Here is a 24,546-nt window from a genome sequence, read left to right as displayed (position 1 = left end):
TGCTTTTAATTTTACCGAAGGTTATTTTGACTTTTCTGTATGCTGAGTCAGTCCTTCTGACAAACATTTCTTTTTAGATTTCTTCACATTTTTCATGCATCCATTTCGCCTTAACTTCCGTTCACTTCCTGTTTATTTCATTAATAAGTGACTTGTATTTCTGGACATTTTCGTACTTCTTTCTTTTGTCGATCAACGGAAATATTTCTTGTGCTACCCATGGTCTCTTCGCATTACCTTCTCTGTACCTATGTTTTTCTTTCGAACTTCTGTGATTGCCCTTTTTAGAGATGTGCATTCCTCTTCAACTGAGCTGTCTATTAAGTTATTCCTTATTGCAGTATCTACAGCCTCAGAGAACTTTAGCCCTATTTTCTCCATTGCTTAGTACTTCCGTATCCCACTTCTTTGCGCGTTGATTCTTCCTCACTAGTCTCTTAAACTTTAGCATACTCATCATCACTACTAAATTGTGATCTGAGTGTGTATCTGCTTCGGCGTACTCCTTACAATCCATTATCTGATTTCGAAATCTCTGCCTGACCATGATGTAATCTAACTGAAATCTTTCAGTATCTCCCAGCCTTTCCCAGGCATATCCCTTTCTATTGTGATTCTTGAACAGAGTATTCGCTGTTACTATATGAAATTTAGTCCACATTCTCTGGTAACCCTTTCTTCTACTCCTCCCCCTCCCCCTCCTTACAACCGCATTCCAACCACCCAGGACTATTATATTTTCATCTCCCTTTAAGTACTGAATTGCCTGTTCAGTATCCACATATGCTTTCTCTATCTCTTCACCCTCTGCTAGCGACGCCGGCATGTATACCTAAATTATCATTGGTGTCGATTCAGATGACAATAACTCTATCACTGAACTGTTCAGAATGAACCCATTCTCTGTATATTTGACCTTGGGCTTGAAGAGTGAACAAACGGGACAAAAGAACTTTATTTATTTATTTTTTAATTCGTTTGTTTACATATCGAGGACGTTTCTTTGGCCACGCGGACTGCAACGTACTTCCAGCATGACGTGGCCCGTCCAAATTTTTGCAGGCTTCTGCGAGAACTTCGCAACCCACTTACCCTAACCGCAAGCCTGATCGTGGTGATAGAACTAACTGGCCACCAAGATCGCCAGACGTTACGCCATTAGATCTTTGTTTATGGTGTTGAAGTCTGAGGTGTACGAACGAAGGGTGAATTCTTGAGATGAACTGCTTGGACGCATCATGGACGCTGCTGTCCTCATTAGGGAACGTGCAGAGGCACTCAGACAAGCAACTCAGCATGTTCTTCCAAGAGCGCACAAATGCACTGAAGTTGAGGGTGGGATATTCGAACATTTATTGTGAACGATACAACAGCTATTATGTAATGTGTACGACAATAGAAATTCGGAAATTTGTGGTATATTCTTCTGTGACCAAACTTCTAAGGTCACCGGTCCCTAAGTTTACACACTACCTAATCTACACTACTGGTCATTAAAATTGCTACACCAAGAAGACGACGTGCTACAGATGCGAAATTTAACCGATAGGAAGAAGATGCTGTGATATGCAAATAATTAGCTTTTCAGAGCATTCACACAAGGTTGGCGCCGGTGGTGACACCTACAACGTGCTGACATGGGGAAAGTTTCCTACCGATTTCTCATACACAAACAGCAGTTGACCAGCGCTGCCTGGTGAAACGTTGTTGTGATGCCTCGTGTAAGGAGGAGAAATGCGTACCATCACGTTTCCCACTTTGATAAAGGTCGGATTGTAGCCTATCGCGATTGCGGTTTATCGTATCGCGACATTGTTGCTCGTGTTGATCGAGCTCCAATGACTGTTAGCAGAATATGGAATGGTGGGTTCAGGAGGGTAATATGGAATGCCGTGCTGGATCCCAACGGCCTCGTATCACTAGCAGTCCAGATGACAGGCATTTTATCCGCATGGCTGTAACGTATCGTGCAGCCACGTGTCGATCCCTGAGTCAACAGATGGGGACGTTTGCAAGACAACATCCATCTGCACGAATAGTTTGACAACGTTTGCAGCAGCATGGACTATCAGCTCGGAGACCTTGGCTGCCGTTACCCTTGACGATGCATCACAGGCAAGAGCGCCTCCGATGGTGTACTCAACGACGAACCTGGGTGCACGAATGGCAAAACGTCAATTTTTCGGATGAAGCCAGGTTCTGTTTACAGCATCATGATGGTGGCATCCTTTTTTGGCGACATCGCTGTGAACGCACATTGGAAGCGTGTATTCGTCATCGCCATACTGGCATATCACCCGGCGTCATGGTATGGGGTGCCATTGGTTACACGTCTCAGTCACCTCGTGTTCGCATTGACGGCACTTTGAACAGTGGACGTTACACTTCAGATGTGATACGACCCGTGGCTCTGCCCTTCATTCGAACCCTGCGAAACCCTACATTTCAGCAGGATAATGCACGACCGCATGTTGCAGGTCCTGTACGGGCCTTTCTGGATACAGAAAATGTTCGACTGCTGCCCTGGCCAGCAAATTCTCCAGATCTCTCCAATTGAAAACGTCTGGTCAATGGTGGCCGAGCAACTGGCTCGTCCCAATACGCCAGTCACTGCTCTTGATGATCTGTGGCATCGTGTTGAAGCTGCATGGGCAGCTGTACTTTTACACGCCATCCAAGCTCTGTTTGACTCAATGCCCAGGCGTATCAAGGCTGTTATTACGGCCGGAGGTGGTTGTTCTGGGTACTGATTTCTGAGGATCTATGCACCCAAATTGCGTGAAAATGTAATCACGTCAGTTCTAGTATAATATATTTCTCCAATGAATACTCGTTTATCATCTGCATTTCGTCTTGGTGTTACAAATTTTACTGGCCAGTAGTGTATCTTAAAGCAACGTACGCTAAGTACGATATACACACCCATGCCCGAGGGAGAACTCGAACTCCGACTGGGGGAACCGCGCGGACCGCGACAAGGTGTCCCTGACCGCGCGGCTACCCGGCGCGGCTGTACGACAATACTTAGGGGTTATTATGTCTTTAATACGCATTTTCAATTGATAATTTGTAAAACGTATGTTGTAACGGTTACATGTGCCCATGTGTAAACCTGACAGTGTATTGAATAATAAAGAAAATAAATAACAACGTACATTAAATGTGTTTTGTCTCAGAAACCATTCGGAATAGGGCACGCATATGAAGTTTAATGCATCAAATAAGGGTCCTGTCGTATCCTTGAATATTGACCATTCCTTCTTGGGCACCCCGTATACGCATGCCTATCTCACTGCAAAAGAGACCGTAACGCTGCTCGGGAATTCAGGTGGAACAAAAGCTCAAAAACATGGGCAGGCTCTAGAAAACATGCTCACTTTGGTTTTTGTGACCTGTGTATTGGTAACGGGAGGAATTGTTAGATTTCAGCCATGGTCACGGTATTTAATTTGCACTCACGATTATACAAAAGTCTCATTGTTATCGTTCACTGGTAATGGCGAAAGTATGGTTGTGTTTCAAGAATTCACAATAATTGTAGGCCTATGTCGCTGACACGGAACACGTATTATGCTCGTGTAATGCGACCTTTCCGGAGCATCGGAAACCTCCTTTGCAGCAGTCAACATGGATTCTGTAAACAATGATCGCCTTTAACCCAGCTCGCACACTCTTCGTCCACAAGACCCAGAAGGCAATGGAGAACGGCGCGAAGATTGATGCGGTGTTCCTTGACTTCCAGAAGGCTCTTGACACAGTTCCCGCTTTGTCGTAAAAACGCACGGAATATCAGACCATTTTTGGGACTGTATTCAAGAGTTCCTAGGAAATGGAACAGAGCGTGTCATTCTTAAGAGAAAGACATCTTCCAACGTAAAAGTAAGTTCTACATCTACATCTACATTTACACTCCGCAAGCCACCCAACAGTGTGTGGCGGAGGGCACTTTACGTGCCACTGTCATTACCTCCCTTTCCTGTTCCAGTCGCGTACGGTTCGCGGGAAGAACGACTGCCGGAAAGCCTCCGTGCGCGCTCGGATCTCACTGATATTACATTCGTGATCTCCTCGGGAGGTATAAGTAGGGGGAAGCAATATATTCGATACCTCATCCAGAAACGCACCCTCTCGAAACCTGGACAGCAAGCTACATCGCGATGCAGAGCGCCTCTCTTGCAGAGTCTGCCACTTGAGTTTGCTAAACATCCCCGTGACGCCATCACGCTTACCAAATAACCTTGTGACGAAACGCGCCGCTCTTCTTTGGATCTTCTCTATCTCCTCTGTCAACCCGATCTGGTACGGATCCCACACTGATGAGCAATACTCAAGTATAGGTCGAACGAGTGTTTTGTAAGCCACCCCATTTGTTGATGGACTACATTTTCTAAGGACTCCCCCAACGAATCTCAACGTGGCACCAGCCTTACTAACAATTAATTTTATATGAACATTCCACTTCAAATCGTTCCGTACGCATACTCCCAGACATTTTACGGAAGTAACTGCTACCAGTGTTTGTTCTGCTATCATATAATCATACAATAAAGGATCCTTCTTTCTATGTATTCGCAATACATTATATCTATCTGTGATAAGGGTCGTGCGTACTCCAAGCGATTCTTGTAGGACAGTTACTGTTCACAACATATAGTCCATGTAAGTGACCTAGTGGATAACGCTAGAACCCCCGTGAGGCTGTCCCCGGATGGTGCTACTATATACTGAGAAGTGATCACGCTAGAAACTTGGAGCGGAATGCGGGAAACCCTGCAGAGGACCGATGCTTCGTGCACGGATTGGCAGTTGACGCTAAACATAAACAAATATAACATATAGACAGAGAGTCCCGTAATTGTATGATTAGAACATTGGAGAGCATGTGTAAAATATCTACGAGTATGTGAGCGTAGCGATTTAAAGTGCAGCGACAACATAAAACTAATAACAGGAAAGGCAGATCTCAGATTGAAATTCATTGGAAGGATCCTCACGAAGTGCAGTCCATCTTTGAAGAAGGTAGCCAGAAAAACCCTCCACCACCCGAAACTTGAGTATTGTTCATCAGCCTGGGACCAATGCTAGATAAAACTGATAGACGGAACAGAGAAGATCCAAAGAAGGCAGCGTGCTTTGCCACACTTTCGTTTAGTTAGCGCGAAAGCGTCACGGAGGTGTTCACCCAGCTCCAGTGACACGCTGCAAGAGAGGCGTCGAACAACACGAAGTCGTTTCCTGTTCAAATTCCGACAACATACGGTCCTGGAAGAGTCAACGGATAGTTTGCACCCTTCCACGTATATCTCGCAATAAAGAGATTCGAGCCCACACGGAGGCTGACCAATAAAAATGGTTCAAATGGCTCTGAGCACTATGGGACTCAACTGCTGTGGTCATAAGTCCCCTAGAACTTAGGACTACTTCAACCTAACTAACCTAAGGACAGCACACAACACCCAGCCATCACGAGGCAGAGAAAATCCCTGACCCCGCCGGGAATCGATCCCAGGAACCCGGGCGTGGGAAGCTGACCAATAACCGTTCTTCCTGCGCACCATTTGTGACTTGGACCAGTATAGGGGAGAAGCGACAGGGCTATACAATGTTCTCTCTGCCACACACCAGAGAGGAGGCTTGCGGAGTATGCAGGCTGCATCATCATTAATAGCGAAATCTGACCGAGTGAATGTATACGACTGTACAAGCAAAAACTTTCTAGTAAACTTAGATCCACAAACGATCCCTTTGGCACCGTTTGTGCGATAATTACGAATGTGTGATTACCAACCGCTACTGACTTCTTTGTGAAATATTGTCATAGTTAGAATAAATCTATTTGTAATGTGAACATCTCGATTGACTCCCCATAACTGGTCTCTGATTTCACCTATTCTATACCTAAACAAGAAACACGTTACTATAATAAATGGTTCACCGAGTTCTAACCGTGTCAGATTTGCGTTCATGCTCAAGCCTTCGATGACTTCCTCCGTCGGCATCAAAATGGTTCAAATGGCTCTGAGCACTATGGGACTTAACATCTGAGGTCATCAGTCCCCCAGAACTTAGAACTACATAAACCTAACTAACCTAAGAACATCACACACACACATGCCCAAGGCAGGATTCGACCTGCGACCGTAGCGGTCGCGTGGTTCCAGACTGAAGTGCCTAGAACCGCTCGGCCACACCGGCCGGCCCGTCGGCATCTTCAGCAGTTTTCTGTAGGCCATTCGATACTTTATTTAGGTGCCCAAATTATGTCACTGAGGCACCATAAAGTCACGGAAAAACCGTATGCAAGCAAAGATGATGCCGATAGCGATGTTGATTTCGCCAGAAAGTGGACAGCTCACTTTATTCCTGTGTTGCCTTTCAACTTCAAGCATCCGATTACGTGCACTATTAAGGGTTAGGCCGCTGTTTCGCTTAAAGTTGATGTCACACCTCCTCTCAAAGACGCCTTTTTTGACAAAATCCCTGTAGGTAGATTGGTGGGATACTCTCGGAGATACACATTTTTACCTAAAGCACTTAATAACCGTGTGGGAATAGTGAAACTGAGGTATAGAGGCTGTAATGTATTCATTGTAGTATCAATTGTAACTACAACCAAGAGGATCGGTTCATATAATCTAATTTTCTGGAATTTCTTCAGGTTCTTTACCACAGATTTCTTACCTCATTAAAAGTACTTTGGAAAATTATTATTTTATCGTGTTTTGGTTGTATGAGTGCTTTGGAGAGACTCACAGAGTAAATGGAGAGCATACGTAAAATGAGAATGCGATATTTGGTTAAAACTATGTAAATGTATGCGTGACAAAGTTGCTGAGCAATAGGAGAATTTATGATGTACACTACTGGCCATTAAAATTGCTGCACCACGAAAATGACGTGCTACAGACGCGAAAATTAACCGACAGGAAGAAGATGCCGTGATATGCAAATGATTAGCTTTTCAGAGCATTCACACAAAGTTGGCGCCGGTGGCGACACCTACAACGTGCAGACATGAGGGAAGTTTCCAACCGATTTCTCATACACAAACAACAGTTGACCGCCGTTACCTGGTGAAGCGTTGTTGTGATGCCTCGTGTAAGGAGGAGAAATGCGTACCATCACGTTTCCGACATTGATAAATGTCGGATGTAGCCTATCGCGATTGCGGTTTATCGTATGGCGACATTGCTGCTCGCGTTGGTCGAGATCCAATGACTGTTAGCAGTATATGGAATCGGTGGGTTCAGGAGGGTAATACGGAACGCCGTGCTGGATCCCAACGGCCTCGTATCACTGGCAGCCCAGATGACAGGCATCTGATCCGCATGGCTGTAACGGATCGTGCAGCCACGTCTCGATCCCTGAGTCAACAGATGGGGACGTTTGTAAGACAACAACCATCTGCACGAACAATTCGACGACGTTTGCAGCAGCATGGACTATCAGCTTGGAGACCACGGCTGCGGTTACCCTTGACGCTGCATCACAGACAGGAGCGCCTACGATGGTGTACTCAACGACGAACCTTGGTGCACGAATGGCAAAACGTAATTTTTTCGGATGAATCCAGGTTTTGTTTACAGCATCGTGATGGTCGCATCCGTGTTTGGCGACATCGCGGTGAACGCACATTGGAAGCGAGTATTCGTCATCGCCATACAGGCGTATCACCCGCCGTGATGGTATGGGGTGCCATTGACGGCATTTTGAACAGTGGACGTTACATTTCAGCTGTGTTACGATCCGTGGCTCTACCCTCCATTTGATGCCTGCGAAACCCTACATTTCAGCAGGATAATGCACGACCGCATGTGGAAGGTCCTGTACGGGCCTTTCTGGGTACAGAAAATGTTCGACTGCTGCCCTGGCCAGCACGTTCTCCAGATCTCTCACCAATTGAAAACGTCTGGTCAATGGTGGCCGCGCAACTGGCTCGTCACAATACGCCAGTCACTAGTCTTGATGAACTGTGCTATCGTGTTGAAGCTGCATGGGCAGCTGTACTTGTACACGCCATCCCAGCTCTGTTTGACACAACGCCCAGGAGTATCAAGGCCGTTATTACGGCCAGAGGTGGTTGTTCTGGGTACTAATTTCTCAGGATCTATGCACCCAAATTGCGTGAAAATGTAATCACATGTCAGTTCTAGTACAATATATTTGTCCAATTAATACCCGATTATCATCTGCATTTCTTCTTGGTGTAGCAATTTTAATGGCCAGTAGTGTATGTCCAAGTGAGCTTGATTTTGCAAAAGGCAGTCAGAAGGGGCGTTGAGTATTACATTTATTAGTAATTTATTTTGTGTGAGGGAATCATATTTTGTTATCATTAAATTTTATTTAGTTTCGAAATTACGAGATTTCTAGTCTGAATTACTTGTGGTAATCTGATTGGCTGAAATTAGAAATACCGTGAGTATACAATTGCTTGAGATGATCTCATTGGCTGCTTAACATATTAGCCGATAGAAATTCAGCACTTCGCGTGCGTTTGAGTAGGGCTTTTTGCCTCCGTTCTATGAGTCGAGAGAGTGACTCGAGAGTCATCTTCTGCTGAACACCTAAGTTAAACCACGCTGATCAAATTTGTACCAAAATCAAGAAATACGCGCCTTTGATCGGTTCTCGTGTCGTTGACCAAAAGCGACTACAATGTCGAGTATTTTGCGAAAGTTTGAGCTTTGTGAGTGGTTTATTTTAGGAAATATATCTGCGTGTAAGGATTTCATGTCGTCCATAAACTTCGCGTGGCGCATTTACTGTAGATTACGAGAAATTATTGCCTACTGAACGACTGAATGTGTTAACTTGCAAATGGTCGTCGGTCAGTGACTGTTTAGGACGTTGAAAATATCGGGTTGGACTCTATATCTTCTGGCTGCTTTCGGATGTGAACTTGTAACAGACGCAGTCAATAACATTGCATAAGTGATGCCGGGATATTAAATACGGACTTGATAGGCATTTTCCGTGGTTTTGAGACAATAAACGAACTTAAAGGAAAATTCAGATATAGTTTCAAACAAGTCATGCAAGATTCTCGAAAGCTCGATATTCTAACAATCTTTCAGCTGCTGCCCATGGACTGGAGTTATGGGCCTTCTCGTGGTAGGTATTTAGTCGAATTTTCGTCAACGCTGCTTTTGTCAGCTAAACCAGTGTCTACCATTGCAGAGTGAAGAGGCAGACAATTAGAAACCTATCCGGGTAGGTTGACAGGAAATTTCCATATACCAAATGGTTCAAATGACTCTGAGCACTATGGGACTTAACTTCTGAGGTCATCAGTCCCCTAGAACTAAGAACTACTTAAACCTAACTAAAATGGCTCAAATGGCTCTGAGCACTATGGGTCTTAACAGCTGTGGTCATCAGTCCCCTAGAACGTAGAACTACTTAAACCTAACTAACCTAAGGACACCACACACATCCATGCCCGAGGCAGGATTCGAACCTGCGACCGTAGCGGTCGCGCGGTTCCAGACTGTAGCGCCTAGAACCACTCGGCCACCTCGGCCGGCTTCCATATACCCTTCTAGTCTTATTGCGATGCTAAACTTAAATATTGGATCAAAATTTTGTGTATGAGAGTGCATAGTTTTCAATTCAGGGCGTGTGCGGATCTGCTAGCACTGGTGATTCAGTTTTCAAACCTAGCAGTAACCTTACAAGTTGTACTGTTTGCAAAACAATTTGTCAACTTTGCAACTTTGGGTATAAAGCTTGCAGGTCTTCTGGCTGTCCTGCCACGAGCAATACTCCCCTGGTGTCGGAGACGCTGATGAATGCTTGTAAATGCGAGACGGATCAGGGTATTTTATTGGTAAAAACATTCAGCTTTCGATGCATTACTGTCATTCCTACCACAAATGCTGAACATGTTCACATGCTCTTCGTTGCTGCAAGGCTCCTTTGTGACAACACTTGCCACCGCTCAGACAAGTGACGTGTCTGCTACGACTGTGGACTAGATCCGTCCTGTCCGCCCTGTTTGTGTCCGATTCTGTAAACAACATCGCATTGTGGACTGCTTCTCGTGCACAACGAGTAATGCATAATGATGCGTACGATAAATGACTCAATGGCAGCTCGTAATCGCACATTCACAAACGAACAACTTGCGAGGTAATTACTATCACGCATGTCCTTCGTTTGGAGACCCACATTTACTGGGGCGTTTTCGCTTTTGTTACTGTACATTTTTACCGATGTCAGTTTTCGTTCTTAATTATGTTACTCCCTGTAGGTGAATATGAAGGTCTAGAAGTCAAATCACAGAGTGAAGAAACGAGTAGTCATGGAGAGATGATGAAAAACATTATGTAGAAAAGACCCAAATACCCGACTCGTGAACGTGACGGCCACTTACCTAATTGCACGTGTAATCCCACCTCGCTCAGCTGCTGTGGTTACGCATATATCACTTGTTCACCGAGAGACACCAATATCTCGCTTGGTGACTATCACAGGTCTCCATAAGGACTGAAATGGTTCAAATGGCTCTGAGCACTATGGGACTCAACTGCTGAGGTCATTAGTCCCCTAGAACTTAGAACTAGTTAAACCTAAGTAACCTAAGGACATCACAAACATCCGTGCCCGAGGCAGGATTCGAACCTGCGACCGTAGCGGTCTTGCGGTTCCAGACTGCAGCGCCTTTAACCGCACGGCCACTTCGGCCGGCTAAGGACTGAAATCAGAACACTTGTGGGCTGCATCGCCTCTAGTCTATCTCTACCTACTGGCACACTGCCGTCGACATACCCTGAAGTATGACGCGGCACATCAGTCCAGGCTTTGAATGTCCAACAGATGTCTTCGTATGCCAGTGTAGGTCTCTTCCCATGAAATGGGAGACTCGTGTGTTGAGAACTGGTGGCAGGGACAAGTTTCATACGATGTTTTACTTAGCGTCTTATCGGAAAACTGCCTTGAGTAACTACAGAAACCGGCTGCTGTGGCCGAGCGGTTCTAGGCCCTTCAGTCCGGAACCACGCTGCTGCTACGGTCGCGGGTTCGAATCCTGCCTCAGGCATGGATATGTGTGATGTCCTTAGGTTAGTTAGGTTTAAGTAGTTCTAAGTCTAGGGGACTGATGACCTCGGATGTTAAGTCCCATGATGCTTAGAGCCTTTAACTACAGAAGTGACAGGAGGTTAATGTGTTGGATCTCCTAGTGACGCGAAACAGAGTTGATTGTGTTATGTACCCAAACCACCCTGTTAAATGAGGGCAAGTATGGCATACTGGAGGTATACGAAGTTGGTTCAAATGGCCCTGAGCACTATGCGACTTAACTTCTGAGGTCATCAGTCGCCTAGAACTTAGAACTAATTAAACCTAACTAACCTAAGGACATCACACACATCCATGCCCGAGGCAGGATTCGAACCTGCGACCGTAGCGGTCGCTCGGTTCCAGACTGTAGCGCCTAGAACCGCACGACCACTCCGGCCGGCAGGTATACGAAGTGCATACATCTGTAACAAGTACAGATAATTTGCAGACGAAAATTCTTGGTCCATTTTTCTGTTCTGCCAACGGTTTAGTCAACAATCAATGTCAAGATTTTCCGATTATAGGAACGATCTCCAGAAACTTGCTGTGGCGGGAACAGGCAGTTATGTAGTTACTGACATTAGCGTTCGCACTCCTGCCATTGGCGTAGTTGCAGATAATGTATAATTTCGTATATTTAATACTTTTTCCACAACGATTTTGTTTTTGTTATCCTTTTATTTATGTGAGGTGATCGAGCACCGTAGCCCACCGGGGTCCTTCTGTTGTAAATACAGACAGTCCGCTGTTGTGTCTCCCGCAGATGTTCATAGGACGAGCCCCCCTTGACGCGTGACAAATACTGTTTTTTAACAGCAAATTACGTTCATTGTTTTTTTTATTTTTTATTGGAGAGCTTATCAGAAAAGTTACAAGTCCTTTTAATTAGCCCCATTGGTAAAATGTAATATAGTTTCATTTGTTTTCAAAGCTCTGTGTTTTCCAAAGTATTACTTTTACACATGTTAATGATGAATAGAACCCGTCTTGTTGGAAGATGAAAGTCTCGGAGTCAGACCTCAGTTGTGATAACAGCCACAATTGCAACATGTCAAGGCAGGAGGTACCCGTCACAGTATTCTCTTCTTTTTCTCCTTCTTCTTCTTCTTCTTCTTCTTCTTCTTCTTTGTTTTCCTTCTGTACCTCTCATGCGATCCTGAGGTTTTCACTTCATCTTTTCCCAGGGCGGCTAATATTTCTTTTACCAGCTGGTGATTTATTTATTACGATTTTCACAATCTTCCGTTTATTCATCCTGTCTATGTGTTCGTTCTATTCATGTTTCTCTTACGTCCCCACTCATTAATGGAGTCCATATACATACTTTTCTAATGCTTTCATTTCTCTTCCTTACCTGTAGTCCTTCGCAGAATTTTCATTTCCGCGGTTACCAAAAGTCCTCTAGTTTTTGATGTTTCAGGTCTTGTCTCAGCTGCGTATATTATAATTCATCTCACTGGTGTATTGTATATTGACGCCTTTGCATCTTTCGTATATGTTTGTTTTCCCAAACAGTATCACCTAAACACCCTGCCACTTTGTGTGCTACTTGTTTTCTAACTTACTTTTTGACATTCTCACTGAGAGACAATTCTATACCAAGATATTTAAATGTCACTACTTGTTGAAAATTTTTCCATTCATTTCCGGTCTGCATCTAATTGGTTCCTCAAATGTGATCACACATTTGGTTTTTTGAGTGGGTATTCTCATATTTAGGGTTTTGGCTGCCACGTTGAATGCATGTAAATGTTTCTGAAAGTTACCTTCACCGTTTGTTAGCAAAACTGCATTTTCAGCATAACAAATGATTTTTATTTCTTCGTCCTCATTCTATAACTACTACCAGCCAGTATCTTCCTCAACACCTCGTCCATGACTATATTAAAAAGAAGCGGGCTCAAAGAGTCACCTTGTCTAATACCACTATTAACTGCTACGCAGCTAGTTGACCTCGAACCAAGTTTCGCCTGGATGTTGTTATTGGAATAAATGTCTTCAGTTGTTTTTATTAAGATGGAAGGAATCCCCCAGTTATAGAGCTGATTTATCATCTATTAACTGAATCCTATCGAAAGCCTTCTGTGTTTGTCAATGAAACAAAGGTAGATCGGTCTGCTGTATCCAATGAATTTCTCTACAACCTGTCTAAGCATGAGTAGTGCATCTGTGCATGACCTACTAGATCTAAATCCATACTGCTCCTATGTAATAGTTGTAAAGTTTTTTTATTTTATTTCCTATTTTTTTGTCATGAGTTTAAGAACTAAACTGAGTAGATTGATCCCTCTGTAATTGGATGGGTCTTTCTTATCTTGTTTTTTGTACATGAAAATTGTAGTGTTAGTTCTCCAATCATTTGGAATTTTATTACCAGTTATAACATTGTTAACTAACTTGGTTAATTGTTCAGTTAGTGGATACCTCAATACTTAAGTAATTCATTGGGGGTCCCATTTTTCTCTGCAGACTTCCTATTTTTTAACAGACTTACAGCATCTTGTACCTCTGCGTGTGAAATAGTTGCATCATCATTTGCTTGTGTACTGGTCTTTGATCTCTCTTCGCCATCTGGTAATTTTTTTACCTGCATACAACTGTTAAATATTTAATCACTGATTCCTCATTTATGTCGTTGACTTTCAAAATTTCATTTAATTTCTTTCTCTGCTGCCTGATGATTCTCCAAGTTTGTTTGTGCTGCTCATAGAAATTTCCCAATGATCCTGTTTAAAAACATTCACTAGTGATTTTGTTTCGAGTTTTCGTGCAATCTTTATAAGTCTCTTGTGTTTTGAGTGTTTTTTATTTCAAATAGACACAACTCTTTTTACACTTTTCTTTAATCTTTTTGCAAAATCATGGTGTCTGGTTTCCTCTCTTGCTTTTGTACCTAAAGCTTCTTGAGCTGCTACTTCAATATTTTCTTTGATGTTCTCCCAGTACTGATCTACATTATCCTCTGCATTAATCGGTATATTTTTATATTTTCTGTTAATCGTTTCTAACATAATATTTTTGTAGATTCATTCCATAATGACTCTACGTGGTTCTTTAATAATATTGTTCCTTCCTACAGGCAATCTGATTTTTGACGTGAGTAGACTTTGGTCGCTCCATATATAGGCGGAGTTTAAAGTCCAAAGATGTAGCACTGAATGAAAATGGATGTTCCTGTTTGTAACAATGTAGTCCATTGTAGATTCACGATCTCTTGTGCTTCGAATACTGTATTTGTACAGTTCTTTGTGACAATAGAAGACATTATTTATTCTCAATTCGTTGGTTGGCTATAAGTTTATCATAATCTCACTATTTTCACTGAGACTCATTAAATTGCCGTTTAACTTCGAAAGAAAAACGATCCACACCGTTCCATCCGAGACACTGCAGAGAAAACATTAACCTTCGGCTAATCTCGTTCAAACGCCACAATTTGATGAGGATTTTGAGTGCCCTTCACTCTCACATTGTGGAGATTATGATTTCTAGATAAATGAAAGGTTGCTTCGCCGCTGAATATCAGATAGGAGGGGAAATGTTCATCCTCAAGTACTTTCTGCATTCTGAAGCAAAACTGAAACCGCCGGCCATAATCTTCCGGTTTTAACTGTTCCACTAGCTGCAGGCGGTAAGGTGTGAAATGTAACCGCCGTTGCAAAATCTTCCAAAAAGTTTACTGCGGTGTTCCAAATACGTGGCTTGCGCGGACCGTTGCTTTGTTTGGGCTGCGTCCCAGATTGGCTAACTTCAATGCTGATTAAGTCGGAAACGGCGCAGCGTCTCGAGTTTTTTCCTTGACAACTACACTACTGGCGATTAAAATTGCTACACCACGAAGGTGACGTGCTACAGATGCGAAATTTAACTGACAGGAAGAAGATGCTGTAATATGCAAATGATTCGCTTTTCACAGCATTCACACAAGGTTGGCGCCCGTGGAGACACCTACAACGTGCTGACATGAGGAAAGTTTCCAACTGATTTCTCATACACAAACAGCAGTTGACCGGCGTTGCCTGGTGAAACGTAATTGTGTGATGCCTCGTGTAAGGAGGAGAAATGCGTACCATCACGTTTCCGACTTTGATAGAGGTCGGATTGTAGCCTATCGCGATTGCGGTTTATCGTATCGCGACATTGCTGCTCGCGTTGGTCGAGATCCAATGACTGTTAGCAGAATACGCAATCGGTGGGTTCAGGAGGGTAATACGGAATGCCGTGCTGGATCCCAACGGCCTCGCATCACAAGCACTCGAGATGACAGGCATCTTACCCACATGGCTGTAACGGATCGTGCAGCCACATCTCGATCCCTGAGTGAACAGATGGGGACGTTTGCAAGACAACAACCACAAATTGTAGTTTGCAAGACGTTTGCAGCAGCATGGACTATCAGCTCGGAGACCATGGCTGCGGTTACCTTTGACGCTGCATCACAGACAGGAGCGCTACGATGGTGTACTCACCGACGAATCTGGGTGCACGAATGGCAAAACGTCATGTTTTCGGATGAATCCAGGTTCTGTTTACAGCATCATGATGGTCGCATCCGCGTTTGGCGACATCGCTGTGAACGCACATTGGAAGCGTGTATTCGTCATCGCCATACTGGCGTTTCACCCGGCGTGATGGTATGGAGTGCCATTGGTTATACGTCTCGGTCACCTCTTGTTCGCATTGACGGCACTTGAATAGTGGACGTTACATTTCAGATGTGTTACGACCCGTGGCTCTACCCTACATTCGATCCCTGCAAAACCCTTCATTTCAGCAGGATAATGCATGACCGTATGTTGCAGGTCCTGTACGGGCCTTTCTGGATACAGAAAATGTTCGAGTGCTGCCCTGGCCAGCACATTCTCCAGATCTCTCACCAATTGAAAACGACTGGTCAATGGTGGCCGAGCAACTGGCTCGTCACAATACGCCGGTCACTATTCTTGATGAACTGTGGTATCGTGTTGAAGCTGCATGGGCAGCTGTACCTGTACACGCCAACCAAGCTCTGTTTGACTCAATACCAAAGCGAATCAAGGCCGTTATTACGGCCAGAGGTGGTTGTTCTGGGTGCTGATTTCTCAGGATCTATGCACTCAAACTGCGTGAAAATGTAATCACATGCCAGTTCTATTATAACATATTTGTCAATGAATACACGTTTATCATCTGCATTTCTTCTTGGTGTAGCAATTTTAATGGCCAGTAATGTACTTCTCAGCGCAACTTATCTTGCAATTGCCTTACAAGCTTTTCAGACTGTTTCTGATGGTCCTGCATAACGGAGTCAGCTCGATGAATAAGAGAGCCCACAAGTTTTATGAGGTATGTCACATCCAGCTGCAGTCACTCATCGAGGGTTGGACCTCGCAGAGCTACATTTCACTCGCTTTTCCAAATGTTCAAAGGAATTTTCTGTGGGATAACGATCGGGCGATTTAGTTCGTCAGTCGATGTGCAATAAGATGCACGAATGATTGTCTAACGAGGAACGTATACGTGCATCCCCGTGACCACGGCTTTTGTTACCTTGCAAGATGGGAGTGCCCGCAGCATACGCATCGTGACGAATTAAATAGAAGGGTGACACTTGGACCACGAGAATGTTAAAATAAACAAATTGATCTAGGTTCAGGGTAGTCTAAATGAGTTGTTGTTGTGGTCGTCAGTCCTGAGACTGGTTTGATGCAGCTCTCCATGCTACCCTGTCCTTGCAAGCTTCTTCATCTCCCAGTACTTATTGCAAGCTACATCCTTTTGAATCTGCTTAGTGTGTTCATCTCTTGGTGTCCCTCTACGATTTTTACCCTCCACGCTGCCCTCCAATGCTAAATTTGTGATCCTTTGATGCCTCAGAGCATGTCTTACCAACCGGTCCCTTCTTCTAGTCAAGTTGTGCCACAAACTCCTCTTCTCCCCAGTTTTATTCAATACTTCATCATTAGTTATGTGATCTACACATCTAATCTTCAGCATTCTTCTGTAGCACCACATTTCGAAAGCTTCTGTTCCCTTCTTGTCCAAACTATTTATCGTCCATGTTTCACTTCCATACATGGCTACACTCCATACAAATACTTTCAGAAACAACTTCCTGACACTTAAATCTATACTCGATGTTAACAAATTTCTCTTCTTCAGAAACGCTTTCCTTGCCATTGCCAGTCTACATTTTATATCTTCTCTACTTCGACCATCATCACTTATTTTGCTCCCCCAATAGCAAAACTCCTTTACTACTTTAAGTGTCTCATTTCCTAATCTAATTCCCTCAGCATCACCCGACTTAATTCGACTACATTCCATTATCCTCGTTTTGCTTTTGTTGATGTTCATCTTATATCCTCCTTTCAAGACACTGTCCATTCCGTTCAGCTGCTCTTCCAGGTCCTTTGCCGTATCTGACAGAATTAAAATGTCATCGGCGAACATCAAAGTTTTTATTTCCTCTCCATGGATTTTAATACCTACTCCGAATTTTTCTTTTGTTTCCTTTATTGCTTGCTCAATATACAGATTGAATAACATCTGGGAGAGGCTACAACCCTGTCTCACTCCCTTCCCAACCACTGCTTCCCTTTTTATGCCCCTCGACTCTTATAATTGCCATCTGGTTTCTGTACAAATTGTAAATAGCCTTTCGCTCCCTGTATTTTACCCCTGCCACCCTTAGAATTTGAAAGAGAGTATTCCACTCAACATTGTCAAAAGCTTTCTCTAAGTCTACAAATGCTAGAAACGTAGGTTTGCCTTTCCTTAATCTATCTTCTAAGATAAGTCGTAAGGTCAGTATTGCCTCATGTGTTCCAATACTTCTACGGAATCCATACTTTTCTAAATGAGAGCTACCTAAAACACTTCCAAAACTATACAGAGCTGTCTCCGACTTGAGTGACACCCTCCAGAATTACGGGTTAAACGCTTCATTGTGCCGTCGCTGCACTCGACGCATCGGATCATTTTAACAGAGACAAAAACGTGATTCGTATCCTGTCAGCTACTTTCCACTTCCTGTTTGGATCACTGAAGCCTGGCAGCTTTACGTGCCGCTTTGGGCACCCGACTCCAAATATCTAGGTCGCACGCAGTGCTCATCACATCGTTTTCTTGGAAACTGTTAAAGGTGGACCTGCATTCACTGACTCTAGCAGTGCCTGTCTTGTACTGAAACCGCTCGTCACTGACAAAACGCCACATTCGCCTCCGGTTTCTACTGGATGACATCTTCTTAGGACCACTGTTTTAACACCGTGCTACATGGTTGGGAGTGGTGCACCATTTCTTCTAGACACGGCGGACAATCTGCTTTCACACACTAACATTCGGGCAACTTCATTCGGTGTGAGGCCGTGGGCACCTCAAACACGAGAGTTCATTTCTGACAGTCTGTCACCTCTCCACGTCGACCTTTCTTAATATCCTGGTTCCAAACAACGGAATGACACAAGCAGAGCGCTTAACTGCCACGATACGTCAGCGGTGAAGGATCACCCGGCTGCCTGGCACAAAGTTAATAATCATCCGCTCCACTTCAAAGCGACCACTGTCGTATATCTCTTGTTAGTAATTGGCTAACGGCACAGGTGGATAAATTTGTGAATACAAGACACAAAACGAGACCAAGCAAAGAGAGAAACACGTTGGAAATTAAACGTACTCGTATAGCCGCGTTGTGGATGAGGAAACGTCTGTTGGGCTGAGTACACTGTCTAACAGTGCAAGGAGAACTGATTTTCGCCAAGAGATCACCGAGTAAAGCACAAAGAAAAATAGCTACTGCTAGTGTGTCAAGCTGCTGTATATTCCTGTTTTGTTCCTCAGAGTAACAATCTGGAAACATAATTTGATGGGTTCTACCGTTAGATGAAATTTCTATTAAGCTTTTAAGAGTACGACGAAGCCAAAATTTTCTCAAGCAAGCTCCACCTTTGCGGAATAAATTCGAAATGTTTTACTTGGTCCAAAACAGCCTAAGGAACAGTTAAAACAGTATATGAGACAATGCCTGACAAACATTGCAAACTTCTGATGACAAACGACATATATCTTTATTGAAATTACACTCCTGGAAATGGAAAAAAGAACACATTGACACCGGTGTGTCAGACCCACCATACTTGCTCCGGACACTGCGAGAGGGCTGTACAAGCAATGATCACACGCACGGCACAGCGGACACACCAGGAACCGCGGTGTTGGCCGTCGAATGGCGCTAGCTGCGCAGCATTTGTGCACCGCCGCCGTCAGTGTCAGCCAGTTTGCCGTAGCATACGGAGCTCCATCGCAGTCTTTAACACTGGTAGCATGCCGCGACAGCGTGGACGTGAACCGTATGTGCAGTTGACGGACTTTGAGCGAGGGCGTATAGTGGGCATGCGGGAGGCCGGGTGGACGTACCGCCGAATTGCTCAACACGTGGGGCGTGAGGTCTCCACAGTACATCGATGTTGTCGCCAGTGGTCGGCGGAAGGTGCACGTACCCGTCGACCTGGGACCGGACCGCAGCGACGCACGGATGCTCGCCACGACCGTAGGATCCTACGCAGTGCCGTAGGGGACCGCACCGCCACTTCCCAGCAAATTAGGGACACTGTTGCTCCTGGGGTATCGGCGAGGACCATTCGCACCCGTCTCCATGAAGCTGGGCTACGGTCCCGCACACCGTTAGGCCGTCTTCCGCTCACGCCCCAACATCGTGCAGCCCGCCTCCAGTGGTGTCGCGACAGGCGTGAATGGAGGGACGAATGGAGACGTGTCGTCTTCAGCGCTGAGAGTCGCTTCTGCCTTGGTGCCAATGATGGTCGTATGCGTGTTTGGCGCCGTGCAGGTGAGCGCCACAATCAGGACTGCATACGACCGAGGCACACAGGGCCAACACCCGGCATCATGGTGTGGGGAGCGATCTCCTACACTGGCCGTACACCACTGGTGATCGTCGAGGGGACACTGAATAGTGCACGGTACATCCAAACCGTCATCGAACCCATCGTTCTACCATTCCTAGACCGGCAAGGGAACTTGCTGTTCCAACAGGACAATGCACGTCCGCATGTATCCCGTGCCACCCAACGTGCTCTAGAAGGTGTAAGTCAACTACCCTGGCCAGCAAGATCTCCGGATCTGTCCCCCATTGAGCATGTTTGGGACTGGATGAAGCGTCGTCTCACGCGGTCTGCACGTCCAGCACGAACGCTGGTCCAACTGAGGCGCCAGGTGGAAATGGCATGGCAAGCCGTTCCACAGGACTACATCCAGCTTCTCTACGATCGTCTCCATGGGAGAATAGCAGCCTGCATTGCTGCGAAAGGTGGATATACACTGTACTAGTGCCGACATTGTGCATGCTCTGTTGCCTGTGTCTATGTGCCTGTGGTTCTGTCAGTGTGATCATGTGATTATCTGACCCCAGGAATGTGTCAATAAAGTTTCCCCTTCCTGGGACAATGAATTCACGGTGTTCTTATTTCAATTTCCAGGAGTGTATATCGTACATTCTGTAAATAATTTTACAAATTCGTTTCTCACTACTTTGCTTCTAGCTTTAATCGTTCCTGCTGGAACATCGTCATCTACCAACACCTTCCCTTTCTTGAATTGAGCTGCTCACCTCATCTAATACTAATTCGGTAGCGTCGCTGTTTCCAGTATTAACTACCTATGTTCCATCTCTTGAAATATATAAATATCTAAAGAATTTAAGATGGGACTGGTTGTACAGTTTTCTTGTTGCTGTTAATTACTCTGCACTCTGTGCCCTTAACTGATTAATGTGGCGTCTACGCCTTTAGTATTCTTCATTTAATCTCTTATTGTATCTTCACCTATATCTTCGCATATTGTATAACATTCCTCTTATCGTCTGCTTGAAACCCACACCCTGTATTGAGTACACTGTCGACCACTGGAACTGGAACGATAGGAAGGATCGCAAAAGCAAAATTTTTCTTATTGTATATATACTGTGTAGTAGGAAGAATACATGATTAAATTGCTAGTAATCGGTGGTACGCAGTGTGCAAAATTCATTTCACAGGTTTACCACCTATGGCAGAAACAACGCTGTCTTTCGACTGGGCACTGAGTCGAAATGAGCTTGGACGACAAATGAGGGTACGTCATTCCCAGCTACTTCAATTCACTGCCGTAGTTCATCGATCGCAGTGGCAGGTGAGTGGTGGCGTGCTAGTATCTCGTCAACACGTGACTGGGTGTTTTCGAAGGGCTGAATGATATCACGCAGACATTGAAGAAAGGCCGTAATTCCAGGTCGGAAATGTAATACCTGACGTCCAAATTACAGGCTATCACGCTTCGCGGAAGGCACTAGGCGTATATGTCGATGACGAATGCAATCCACGAACATGGGTTCTCTTCGGAATCTCCACACACGCCTATGTCCATCGTGTTGCTGTAAACAGAACCGGAATTCGTCTGGAAAGACGACGTTGTGCCGTTCCTGTGTCCAGTTTTGTAGTCTAGCGCGCACCCTCTCTGCTGCCGTGTCAAGATATACTGCAACAACGGTGGCCGTGCTGACAGTGTGTGATGCTCCAGTCATCACCGTGTTGCCCTTGCTGAGAACAAGGCCACTTCCAGACTCATCGTACAAGACGTTGCTGAACTATCCTGTACAGCCGAGAAAACAACATTTTCCTCTCGGGCGTAAGGTGGTGGTTGGTGGTTGGTTTGGGGAAGGAGACCAGACTGCGTGGTCATCGGTCTCATCGGATTAGGGAAGGATGGGGAAGGAAGTCGGCCGTGCCCTTTCAGAGGAACCATCCCGGCATTTGCCTGGGCTGATTTAGGGAAATCACGGAAAACCTAAATCAGGATGGCCGGACGCGGGATTGAACCGTCGTCCTCGGGCGTTAGTCATGTAGGTTGCTGAGGTACTGCAATGCGCATGCTGTTGACTATGGCCATCCTAAGCCCTTCTGTCCCATAGTCTCGTCACAGTCATGGGATGACGACCAACACGAGTAACAGTACCGCAGAACCATAAAACGTAGTCTCAGTAGATTACGATCCTGCCACTGTCGATATCCGAAAAGTGATGGTAGACGTCTCCTTTTCCTGCAAGAAGCGTGGCACGGTTTTCTCACAATCAACTAACAGCCAGTTGCAATTTATTTGTGAGTAATCCGCTGTGTAATTTTTTCTCATGTCAAGAATGTAGATGGCATTACTCTTACCTACTTTGCGTCATTACGTTGAAATGATGATTTGCAACCCAAGAGTACCAGTTTGATTAATGTTGCATACTGCCTTCATGCTTCTGCAGGTTTACTAGCAAGCAGTGTAATTTCAGTGCCATGCCTCCGCCCAAAATAATACTGTAACGGATTTTGTTACGTATTTATCTGTTCTGATCAGATGTTATTCCCTGTCCTCTAGTTATTTTTTGTTTTGGTGTAAGTCCATACATATACTGAGGGGCCAAAGAAACTGGTACATCTGACTAATACCGTGTAGAGCCCCCGCGAACACGCAGAAGTGCCGCAACACGACGTGGCATGGACTCGACTGATGTCTGAAGTAGTGCTGGAGGGAACTGATACCGTGAACACTGCATGGCTGTCCATAAATCCATACCGAGCGAATTGGCGCAGCGGCTAGCACACTGGACTCACATTCGGGAGGACGACGGTTCAATCCCGCGCCCGGCCATTGTGATTTAGGTTTTCCGTGATTTCCCTAAACCGCTCCAGGCAAATGCCGGGCTGGTTCCTATGAAAGGGCACGGCCGACGTCCTTCCCCATCCTTTTATCATCCGATGAGACCGATGATCTTGCTGTCTGGTCTCCGTCCCCAAGCAACCCAACCCATAAATCCGTAAGTGTACGAGGAGGTGGAGATCTCGTCTGAACAGCACGTTGCAAGACATCCCAAATATGCGCAATAACTTTCATGTCTGGGGAGTCTGGTGGCCAGCGGAAATGTTTAAACTCAGAACAGTATTCCTGCACCCATTCTGTAGCAATTCCGGACGTATGGGGTGTCGCATTGTCCTACTGGAAAAGCCCAAGCCTGTCGGCATGTTCAATGGACATGAACTGATGCAGGTGATCAGGCGGGATGCTTATGTACATGTCACCTGTCAGACTCGTATCTAGACGTATCAGGGGTCCCCTGTCACTGCATCTGCACACGCTCCACACCATTACAGAGCCTCCAACAGCTGAGCAGTCCCCTGCTGATATGCAGGGTCCATGGATTCAAGAGGTTTGTCTCTATATCCATAAACATCCACCCGCTCGATACAATTTGAATCGAGACTCGTCAGACTAGGCAACGAGTTTCCACTCATCAACAGTCCAATGTCAGTGGTGACGGGTCCAGCCGAGGCGTAAAGCTTTGTGTCGTGCAGTCGTCAAGGGTACGCAAGTAGGCTTTCGGCTCCGAAAGCCCAAATCGATGCTGTTTCGTTGAATGGTTCGCACGCTGACACTTGTTGATAGCACAGCACTGAAATCTGCAGAAACCTGCGGAAGGGCTGCATTTCTGTCACGTTGAACGATTCTCTTGAGTCGTCGCTGGTCTCGTCCCTGCAGGATCTTTTTCCGGCCGCAGTGATGTCGGATTCTGATGTTTTACCGGATTGCTGATATTCACGGTACACTCGTGAAACGGTCCTACCGGAAAATCCCCACTTCATCGTACCTCGGATACGCTGCGTCCCATCGCTCGTGCGCCAATTATAATATCACGTTCAAACTCACTTAAATCTTGATAACCTGCCATTGTAGCAGCAGTAACCGATCTGACAACTGCTCCAGACAGTTGTTGTCTTATATAGGCGTTGCCGACCGCAGCGCCGTATTTTGTCAGTTTTCATATCTCTGTATTTGAATACGCATGCCTATACCAGCTTCTTTGGCACTTCAGTGTATTACAAAAATGGACTTACGTTTATGGTTATGTGTGCACGTTCCACATTTCCTCCTGAACCATTGGACCGGTTTCAGCCACACTTCATACTATCAGGTAACAGTCGCTAGGGTGACAAGAACCACGTATCGTAGTTCAGGAGGTATGGAATTCATAAGGAATTAGATGTGTGAAAAATTGCAGCGTCATGGATGACGTTTAAATTTATTACTTCCGTGCTATGAAATGTACTCGCAATAAGTTTCTCAGACAGTTTCCACACATGCCACTAAATGCAGTTACAAAATTATATCTTGGTACCACGCATAGTTTAGGAGGTATGACGTCATAAAAACTAAGATGCGTGAAAAACTTTAAAATTATTACTTCTGTGCTACTAACTCTATTCGTAACATATTTCATAGACAGTATTCACATAAATCGTTGAATATACCTAGACAAATATATCAGTGTATGACACATAGTTCATGAGATATCACATCATAAACACGGAAAAATGCCCCACCATGCAAGTTTTAATTAATTTGTTCTTTACTACTACGCGTAAGATTCCTCTATACTCCAGTCGACTTAAGAAAATGACTGATACGTGG

At 45.0% G+C, this 24,546-nt stretch overlaps 1 protein-coding gene across 3 annotated transcripts in view; it reads right to left on the bottom strand.

The window, feature by feature from the left end:
- Positions 1 to 24,546, bottom strand: part of LOC124619870 (fatty acid 2-hydroxylase) — a 504,251-nt gene that overhangs the window by 159,244 nt on the left and 320,461 nt on the right. The window lies entirely within an intron of this gene.

The sequence above is a fragment of the Schistocerca americana genome, chromosome 6, assembly GCF_021461395.2.
Source record: "Schistocerca americana isolate TAMUIC-IGC-003095 chromosome 6, iqSchAmer2.1, whole genome shotgun sequence".
Taxonomy (NCBI): Eukaryota; Metazoa; Arthropoda; class Insecta; order Orthoptera; family Acrididae; genus Schistocerca; species Schistocerca americana.
The sequence above is the reverse complement of the archived record's forward strand: the minus strand, read 5'-3'. Positions and strand labels throughout refer to the sequence as shown.